This window comes from Peromyscus eremicus, chromosome 4 (assembly GCF_949786415.1).
Source record: "Peromyscus eremicus chromosome 4, PerEre_H2_v1, whole genome shotgun sequence".
NCBI lineage: Eukaryota > Metazoa > Chordata > Mammalia > Rodentia > Cricetidae > Peromyscus > Peromyscus eremicus.
In genome coordinates this window covers 24,937,564-24,945,940 of record NC_081419.1, presented here as the reverse complement: position 1 = coordinate 24,945,940, position 8,377 = coordinate 24,937,564, and the positions used below count along the sequence as shown (strand labels likewise).

The window sequence follows — 8,377 nt, the reverse complement described above, 5'->3', positions numbered from 1 at the left end:
TTTAAGGAAATGCATGATGGAGTGTAACCATCATCAGTGAAAGACTTCCATGATCACCCTGGAGATTGGTCTTTACAAGCCAGAGGATAGGGGAAGAAAAAAATAGAGAAATGTACGATAAGTTGTAATGGGGCAGGATATAAGAGTTCAATAAGACTGTAACTATCATTCTGTTGGAAATGTGCATCTGTTAAAATCTTAGTCAGCTGTGGTATGTATTTCTACTCAGTTACACCAGTAAGCATTTACCATTTATTTTTAGTTAAGACTGTGTTGTCTCATACTAATTTTTATCTTATTTTGTCTGTTAGTGTCCATATCATTTGTTCCTCTTAGTGTAGCTACATGAGGACATCTAAAACATACAGTTGGCCCTTTCAAGTTTATTTCAGTGGATGTGATGTTTTTCTAACAATCATCACAATAATTTAGAACAGTTTTATGACCTCACAGAGAAAGTGCCCCTTGCGTTCCATCCTCTTAATTTTATACAGCATCCTACTGTCAGTCACTATAGTTTGATCTGTCCTTCACATTTTGTAAAAACAGAGCCATATATTACTAATGACATTTTTTACTTAGCATAAAGTTTTCAAAACTTTTTCACGATGAAATGTGATTGAATAATAATCTTCTGTTGCATGGGTATGCCACATTTTGCTTATTCATTTATCAATTGATAGATTTTTTTTTAAGATTTACTTATTATGCATACAGTGTTCTGTCTGCATGCCAGAAGAAGGCACCAGATCTCATTACAGATGGTTGTGAGCCACCATGTGGTTGTTGGGAATTGAACTCAGGACCTTTGGAAGAGCAGCCACTGCTCTTAACTGTTGAGCCATCTCTCCAGCCCCAATTGATAGATTTTTAAATGGTCTCAACTCTCTGGCTATTGTGAATAATGTTGCTAGAAACACTCATGTTCATTTTTTTCCTGTGAACATTTTTTTTTTCATTTCTCTTAGATGCATATAAGGAACTGGAATTATCCCATTATGTGGTAAGTCTGTAATTAACCACTTGAAGAATTATCAGAATGTTTCCATAGTGCCTGCACTAGTTCATATACTTATCACAGTGTCTGAGTATTCTGAATTCTTCTTATCCTCTCCTGCTTTTGTTATCGTCTGGCATTTTGATTGTGGCGATTCTATTCGGGTATGAAGTAGTGCAATTGTTGATTGGTACTTCCCTGAAGACTAGTAAGACTGAATGCTTCTTGTATATGTATTCATGTATCTGTTTTAATGAACTGTCTAGTACATTTATTTGACCATTTTTTTAAAAATTGGTTCTTCTGACTATTTTTTGTGAGATTTCTGTATTATTCTAGATTCAATTCCCAAACTAGATAAACAATATTTATCCACTATGGGTTATCTTTTCAAAGTCCGTTTTAAGTTAAATTTACATACCATTTTTCTTTGTTGCTCATGCTTTTGGGACCATATCCAAGAATTCATTGTGAAATGTAAGTTTCTGATCATTTATGCCCATGCTTTCTTCTAGGGTTTTAAAACTTGTGTTTGGACACTTGATAAGTCTTTGGTTGATTTTCTGATACCCTGCGAAGTCAGCATAATTTCTTTATTTTGCACGTAGAGATCTAGTTGTCTCAGGATGATTTTTGAAAAAAATTATTCTTTCTTTGTTGAATTGACTTGGCAGACAAGTAAACACTGAAATGTGTTTATTACTGAATACTTAACTGGATTCTGTAGCTCTACATGTGAATCCTAATACCAGTACTGTGGGAGGCCTGCTGCCACTTTTTCCAGGGTGCTCTTGAGGGGAAAGGGGTAAGAAAATTGTAGATAGAAAGATGGTAGAGAGGAGACAGACAGAAACACAGGATAGCTTTGGGAGGACCTGGATCAAAATCCACCGGCCCCTTCTGTCTCTTCAAAAGGGCTTTATAACAATGCCAAGGGGTGGGGCAAAAAGCCTCCCCCTTGCCATCAAAGCATACCACACAGTCAAGTGCAGACCATTCCAAACACCTGGTAAACACACCCGTGGTCCAATCATCCCTTTATGCAGCGTTGCTGGGTAAAACAAGCTCAGATCTCACTAGGAAACCTCTGTGTCTCTGACACAGTACCACAATGTCTTCATTATATTTGGTGTGTCTTTGCAAGGATATTTTAATTTTCATTAATATACTAATATTTTATATCTTCAAATTCATTTTGAGGGTTGGAGCAATGGCTCTCAGCAGGTAAAAGTTCTTGATTTGTAAGCAGTGTGACTCTCATAAATGTCTTTCTACAAGTTAAAAAAAATGTTCTATTCCAATCTAATAAGAAAGTGATCCATTCCTAAACATATATGCACCAAATGTTAGTGTACCTAACTTAATAAAATAAGCACCATTTGATATAAAGTCATAGACTGAGCTAAATACAATGAGTGATTTCAATACCCAAATCTCACTCACAAAAATTTTCAAAAACCCATTGAACTTCAATAGCATTATAGATCAAATGCATTTTAAAGTTTACATTCTACAAATACTCCACCCCAAAACAGCAGAATGTATATATTCTTCTCAGCAGTTCATGTAACTTTCTCTAAAGTAGACCACCTTTAAGACACATACTGAGTCTTAACAAGTACAAAAAAAATTCTTCGATTTTATCTGATTTCAATAAAAAAACTATTAACAGCAAAGAAACAATAGAAGATATACAAATTCAGAAACATTGAACAAAGACCACATGCATTTTAACTTATAAAAACTAGCCTCAGGTTTGCATTTTTACTTCAGGGTAAGAAGAAATGCCTTCTTCTGTGGTGGTATTGTGTTCCCCAAAATTTTGTGCACCCTAATAAACTTATCTGGGGTCAAAGAACAGAACAGCCACTAGATACAGAGGCTAGAAAATAGTGGCACTCACACCTTTAATCCTAGCATTCCAGAGGCAGAAATCTCTCTGGATTTCTGTGAGTTCAAGGCCACATTGGAAACAGCCAGGCATGGTGACACACACCTTTAATCCCAGGGAGTGATGGCAGATAGCAGAAAGGTATATAAGGCGTGAAGACTAGGAACTAGAAGCATTTGGCTGGTTAGGCTTTCAGGCTTTCAAGCAGCAGTTCAGCTGAGATTCATTCTGGATGAGGACTCAGAGGCATCCAGTCTGAGGAAACAGGATCAGCTGAGGAATTGGCAAGGTGAGGTAGCTATGGCTTGTTCTGCTTCTCTGATCTTCCAGCATTCACCCCAATAACTGGCCTGAGTTTTGGTTTTATTAATAAGACCTTCTAAGATTCCTGCTACATTCTTCCCATGTGTTACTTTTTGTTTTATTGTCACACCTTCTACGTCTCTAAATGACAAAACTCAATAGGCACTCTTCTTTACATAACTTGACATCTTTAGTAGAAGCACAAAGAAGAAAAGTGAGCAAGCATGCATTTGTTCCATTTTCTACACTAACATTTCTGTTTTATCAATAAATGCATCGATTTTTTAATCACTCCTTTAGAGAATAACCTTAGCCTTCAACTTTTCCTCAAGTAACGTCAATCACTTTGAATCACATTTGAAGACAACTCAGTGGCTTGCTTCTCTTCTCTCCCAGCTCCTCTCTGCTGAAGAAAGCAGAAGAAATGCCCCGTTTCTACGTCTACTCACTCAGGAACTTGGCACCAAATGATTGGCAGTATGAGGGCAACCAGCCTCAGGTCTCTTCTGCCTGACCTTCTCCATAGGGAACTCTCTGTTTGGTCAAGACTGGTGCAGCCAGAACTCCAAAGTTCTTGGCAGTACCACATCACAGGTGGAGCTCCATGACATCATTGGGTGCTGCACAGTAGAGTGTCTTAGCCACACCTGCTCAGAATGCAGCCTCAAAGTCGCCGCAACTGGATGGGAAATAACTTCCCATCTGCACTTCTCTGGAAGAGAAAAAGGGAAGAAACCAGGGTTCATGTCTACACCACTCCTTGAGTGGAGCAGAGGGGCACGGGAGGCTGCAGTTCGTGGCTTACATAGCACAGATTTGCCTGCTCTTTATCAGAACGTAGTTGGTTTTGAGAGAAATACTTCTTAATTTACATTATGTCTATAGGACCATTTTCACAAATCTTGGGTTAGTTTTGTTTAGTTTTGATTTCTTTTCAAAAATGTTTTATTAGGAGGAAGACTTCCCAACACCTCCCCTTGTCATTCTAGAGAACTCCTGGCCTCTTCAGTTTTATCTTTTCAATTACACTGAGTCAGTTTCATTAATGAAAAGGTAGTATTGGAACTTGGAGGGCCAAGGGAGGGTTTGTTTATTTGTTTGTTTGTTTTTGTTTGTTTGTTTGTTTGTCAGCCTTCTTACTGGGGTTTTAGAGTATAGAATCAGTAGGCTTTGCATCATTAGTTATACGTAGAAATCACCAGTCTTCCTTGTGATTAGCTCCTCTTGCTGTCTTGCTAAATGCAATGAAATGACACTCAAATATTCTGACTCTCTCTAAAGGCTTTTTTTTAACTGGCAGGCTTAGGCTTAGTGTTTCTGCTTTTCAGGTTGTTATGTGCAGTTTTACCCAATATACATTACTATATGATATAGATACCCAGTGGTTTTTCCATTCCCAATTTTTGTCTTCTTTATTTCAGCTGACCCAACAATACACCATATTCCAAGATTTTATATGGTAACAATATATTTCAGGATACTAATTACTACATTAATGGTAAGGCAAAAAAAAAACTTAAGAAATAAACCAAATCAAAGTTTACTTCTTACTTGCAGAATAGTAACAGGGTAATGAGCAAATCTGTAGGGCAATACTCAAAACCTATAATAATAAAGAGGCAGTTTTGGAAGTTATATGCAACATATCCTTCAAACAGCAACCAATCTAGAACATAGCTTTGCCATAAAGTTAAGACCCTCTATGAAATGTCATAATCACATCATGGAAAATTTTGTGGTCCTTTGTAGACTCAAAACATTATAAAGCTGAAAGCTTTCTTAGAATATTTATAAATGTTTAGAGGAGCACTTGTGGAAAACAGTGGTATTAACCACCTTCTGAAGTATTTACAGGTGACATATATGTGGAAGATAACTTTTGTGGAGAAGTTCTCTCTCTCTCTCTCTCTCTCTCTCTCTCTCTCTCTCTCTCTCTCTCTCTCTCTCTCCCCCTCCCTCCCTCCCTCCCTCCCTCTCTCTCTCTCTGCATAGGAACTGAATTCCCACTTCTAGGGACACTGTAGTTGCTATTGTGTTAGAAAAAGGATTAAATTATGCCTTTCTAAAATTCATGTTGAAGTCCTTAGCCTCAGTACCCCATAATGTAGCTGTGCCCTAAAAGGGTAATTAAGGTAAAATAAGATCATAGGGGTGAGCTCTAATCAACACAGAGAGGCCAGGTCACAGACAATTAGGCCAGTGAGCAACCAGGTGAGCACACAGGGAGAAAGGTAGAGTTGTAAGCCAAGATGAGAGGCATAGAAGAAACCAAACCTGCTGACTTCTGCTCAGATTTCTGGAATCCATAACTAAGAGAAAATAAATTTATGTGGTTTAAGTCGTCCTGTCTAGGGTGCTTCGCTATGGTAGCCAAGGCCAACAAATCTACAAGGGAAGAGAGAAAGCCTACAATTGGTGTGTTAGAGACTGCTAACCAGTAGTGATTTAGATAGGTCTATATCTGGAAGAAATATAGATAACAGAAAAAAATGAGAAAAAAAAGAGATTCCAAGATGTGATAGACAGCTGGGTATTCTGATATCTCCCTGTAGGGTTTGGTGGGAGTTATCACCAGTGCTAACCAATATTGAATTATATGGACATGGGGGACACATGGGAAATATACAGGTTAAAGCAGATGCCAAGTGAATGACCTACCTGCCCACCTGATCCTGTGGATCCTGTGGTGCAGAAGCAGGTTAGACTTGATGATGGTTTACTTTGAACAGATAGTAATGTTTGTATGTGAGCTACAGAGCCAACTACTTGCTGGAACTGTCACCAGCTTTCTAAGGAGGAATGTCTTTGTGCTATCCCCAGAACCATACTGGTTAACTGGACTGCAAACTCATAGAGCCAATTCAATAATGTACAGCCAAAGCCAACACAATTTAATAACTGCAAATATGCTTTTCATTGTTTAGGTACTATAATAATAAGACTAAAGGAAAAAGCTTTGGACTCATGCTCATTGTCAACCAAAATGAGATGAATGAGTACTTGTGAGGAGCCAGCTCCTATGAGGAACTGAGGAAATGGCAGTGAAACAAAGAGGAAGATAAATGTGTCCCTGTCATTTGTGAGCTCCAGCAGATTCATTCTTCAGGATCTGTTTTCTTGTATGTTAATTCAGGATCATCATATTGATTTTTGGATAATTCTTGAAAAAAAACTGTTTTTTCAGGAGAAAACATTAAAAATATTTAAGACAATACCTGGCACATAACTCTGTGCTGAGTTTCTTTCTTACTTCAATCCACCTTTACTCTTACTACCAAGATCAACATGTAAGAAAAATTCCTTTGAGTATTATTGAAATCTATCAACCTTCATGGCAAAGTCTAAGACACAGGGAAAGAGTGCTGAGCAAGGCCAGCTCTTACTGGAGTAAACTGGCTCTTCATTATCCTGGAAGAAACCTTCAGGACTGTCAATATGTTCTTCTTGAAGGAGTGTGAGTGCGTGTGAATGTGTGTGTGAATGTGTGTGTGTGTGTGTGTGTGTGTGTGTGTATCACAGAGTACAAAAGCAAGATAACTTGTTGAAATAGACTACAAAGAGGATACAATAAAGAATACTCCACAGAAACAAATCAAAATAACCCACTATCTTAAAATACGAAAAGCCTTATATTTTTATACATGGAATATACTAATGTGTTCTTTATTTTTTTTTCATGAAGTACAGTTAGCTCTCCTTTCTGGACTGAAAAAACAATACAAGACAAAGGGTGAATCAATCCCTGTTACCTTCAAACATTGTGGGGAGTGCATGGATTGGGTAACATATTGATTGGTATGGTGCGTTGTATGTGGTGTTGAGCAGGGTTGTCAAGTGTCCCTTTCCAACTGCCAGGTTGGCTAAGCAATCTGAGAATGGCCTTGCTTTTTCACAATGTCAGGGAGTAGTTTCAAATACAGAGTATTCAGCCTACATATTCATAGTTTCAAAAGTTTGATTAGGTGCAAATTATCTTCAAATTATTTTCAAGCCCTATCTAAGCCATCAAGTAGTAGGTTTTATAGGCAACATGTTCTTTTCTCTTACTTCTGTCTTACTAGCCCTTCACCTCCTGCAAAGCAGAGTTTTGTTCTAAGGTAGAATGCTAACTTTTTTAAAATCTGACTTACTTTTATTTTAATCTCAAAATCCTCCCCAAACAAGTCTCCTAAATTTACTCCCTTTATTTTTTTCCCACTGAAACATAGGCTGCAATTGTGTACTCCATACTAACCATTATCTCAGTCAGTTCTTTATTTTATTTTTAAAAATGCTGAGTTTATTCTTTCCAGAGTATAATGTCAAGACCTTTATAGGTCACAAGGACATAAAACACCAAAGTGATTTTTACACCCAGATATGGAGCCACCCAATACAAAATTTTCCTTTGTATTTCACTCTTGTACACAAACTCATAGGCCTTTCATTAAACGATAATGGTCTGTTATCAAATAAACAATGATAAAATATTTCCTTCTATATACTGGATTTTGCGTACAATACCCTTAGTTGTAATGTACAATGAAACTGCCTGCTGTTTAAGGAGCTCTGTAAAATTTATATGTGGTGGCTCTCCTTTAAGACAGAACAACAAAACTCTGGTCCGAGGGCTCAGTTGGGAAAGTATTTGGTGCACAAGCACACAGATCTGACATCAACCCTGGGGCCCATGTAAAAAAAAAGTCAGGCATGTTGGAACATGCCTAAAATCCCAGCAGTGAGGAGGTAAAGATATGGGAGATAGTCTAATTGGCAAGTCCTAGTCAATGAGAGACCCCATCTCAAACAACAAGGTACATGGTACCTCTTGAGGAATGAAACACAAGGTCGTTCTCTGACATAGGTACACACACTCACACATATACCTGTGCATATTCATGAGCCTGTGTGCATGTGCATGAGCACACACACACACACACACACACACTCACACATGGGTGGGGTAAGCACAGAGAAAAGATAGAATAATCACATAACTTGAACACATTGTAAGCAACCTAATAAATAGTACAATCTTCTTAGTAATAAAATTTAGACAGACTGATAACATCCTCACCAAAATTTAGCAGGCCAAGGTTTCAGATTTTTTTATTCTTTCTGTATGACTTACACACCAAATAAGACACTACAGTAACTGAACTTTGGTGTAAATGCCCAGACCCTATGAAGTGCTCTCATAGTAAGTC

The 8,377-nt window shown here is 37.8% G+C and overlaps 1 long non-coding RNA gene across 1 annotated transcript; it reads left to right on the top strand.

Annotated features, from left to right (window-relative positions):
- Window positions 1-496: 496 nt before the first annotated feature.
- LOC131908054 (uncharacterized) lies at window positions 497-4,689 on the top strand. The gene is made up of 4 exons (XR_009378530.1): window positions 497-645; window positions 969-1,003; window positions 3,588-4,244; window positions 4,613-4,689. It is a non-coding gene; the product is annotated as an uncharacterized LOC131908054 (long non-coding RNA).
- Window positions 4,690-8,377: the final 3,688 nt, after the last annotated feature.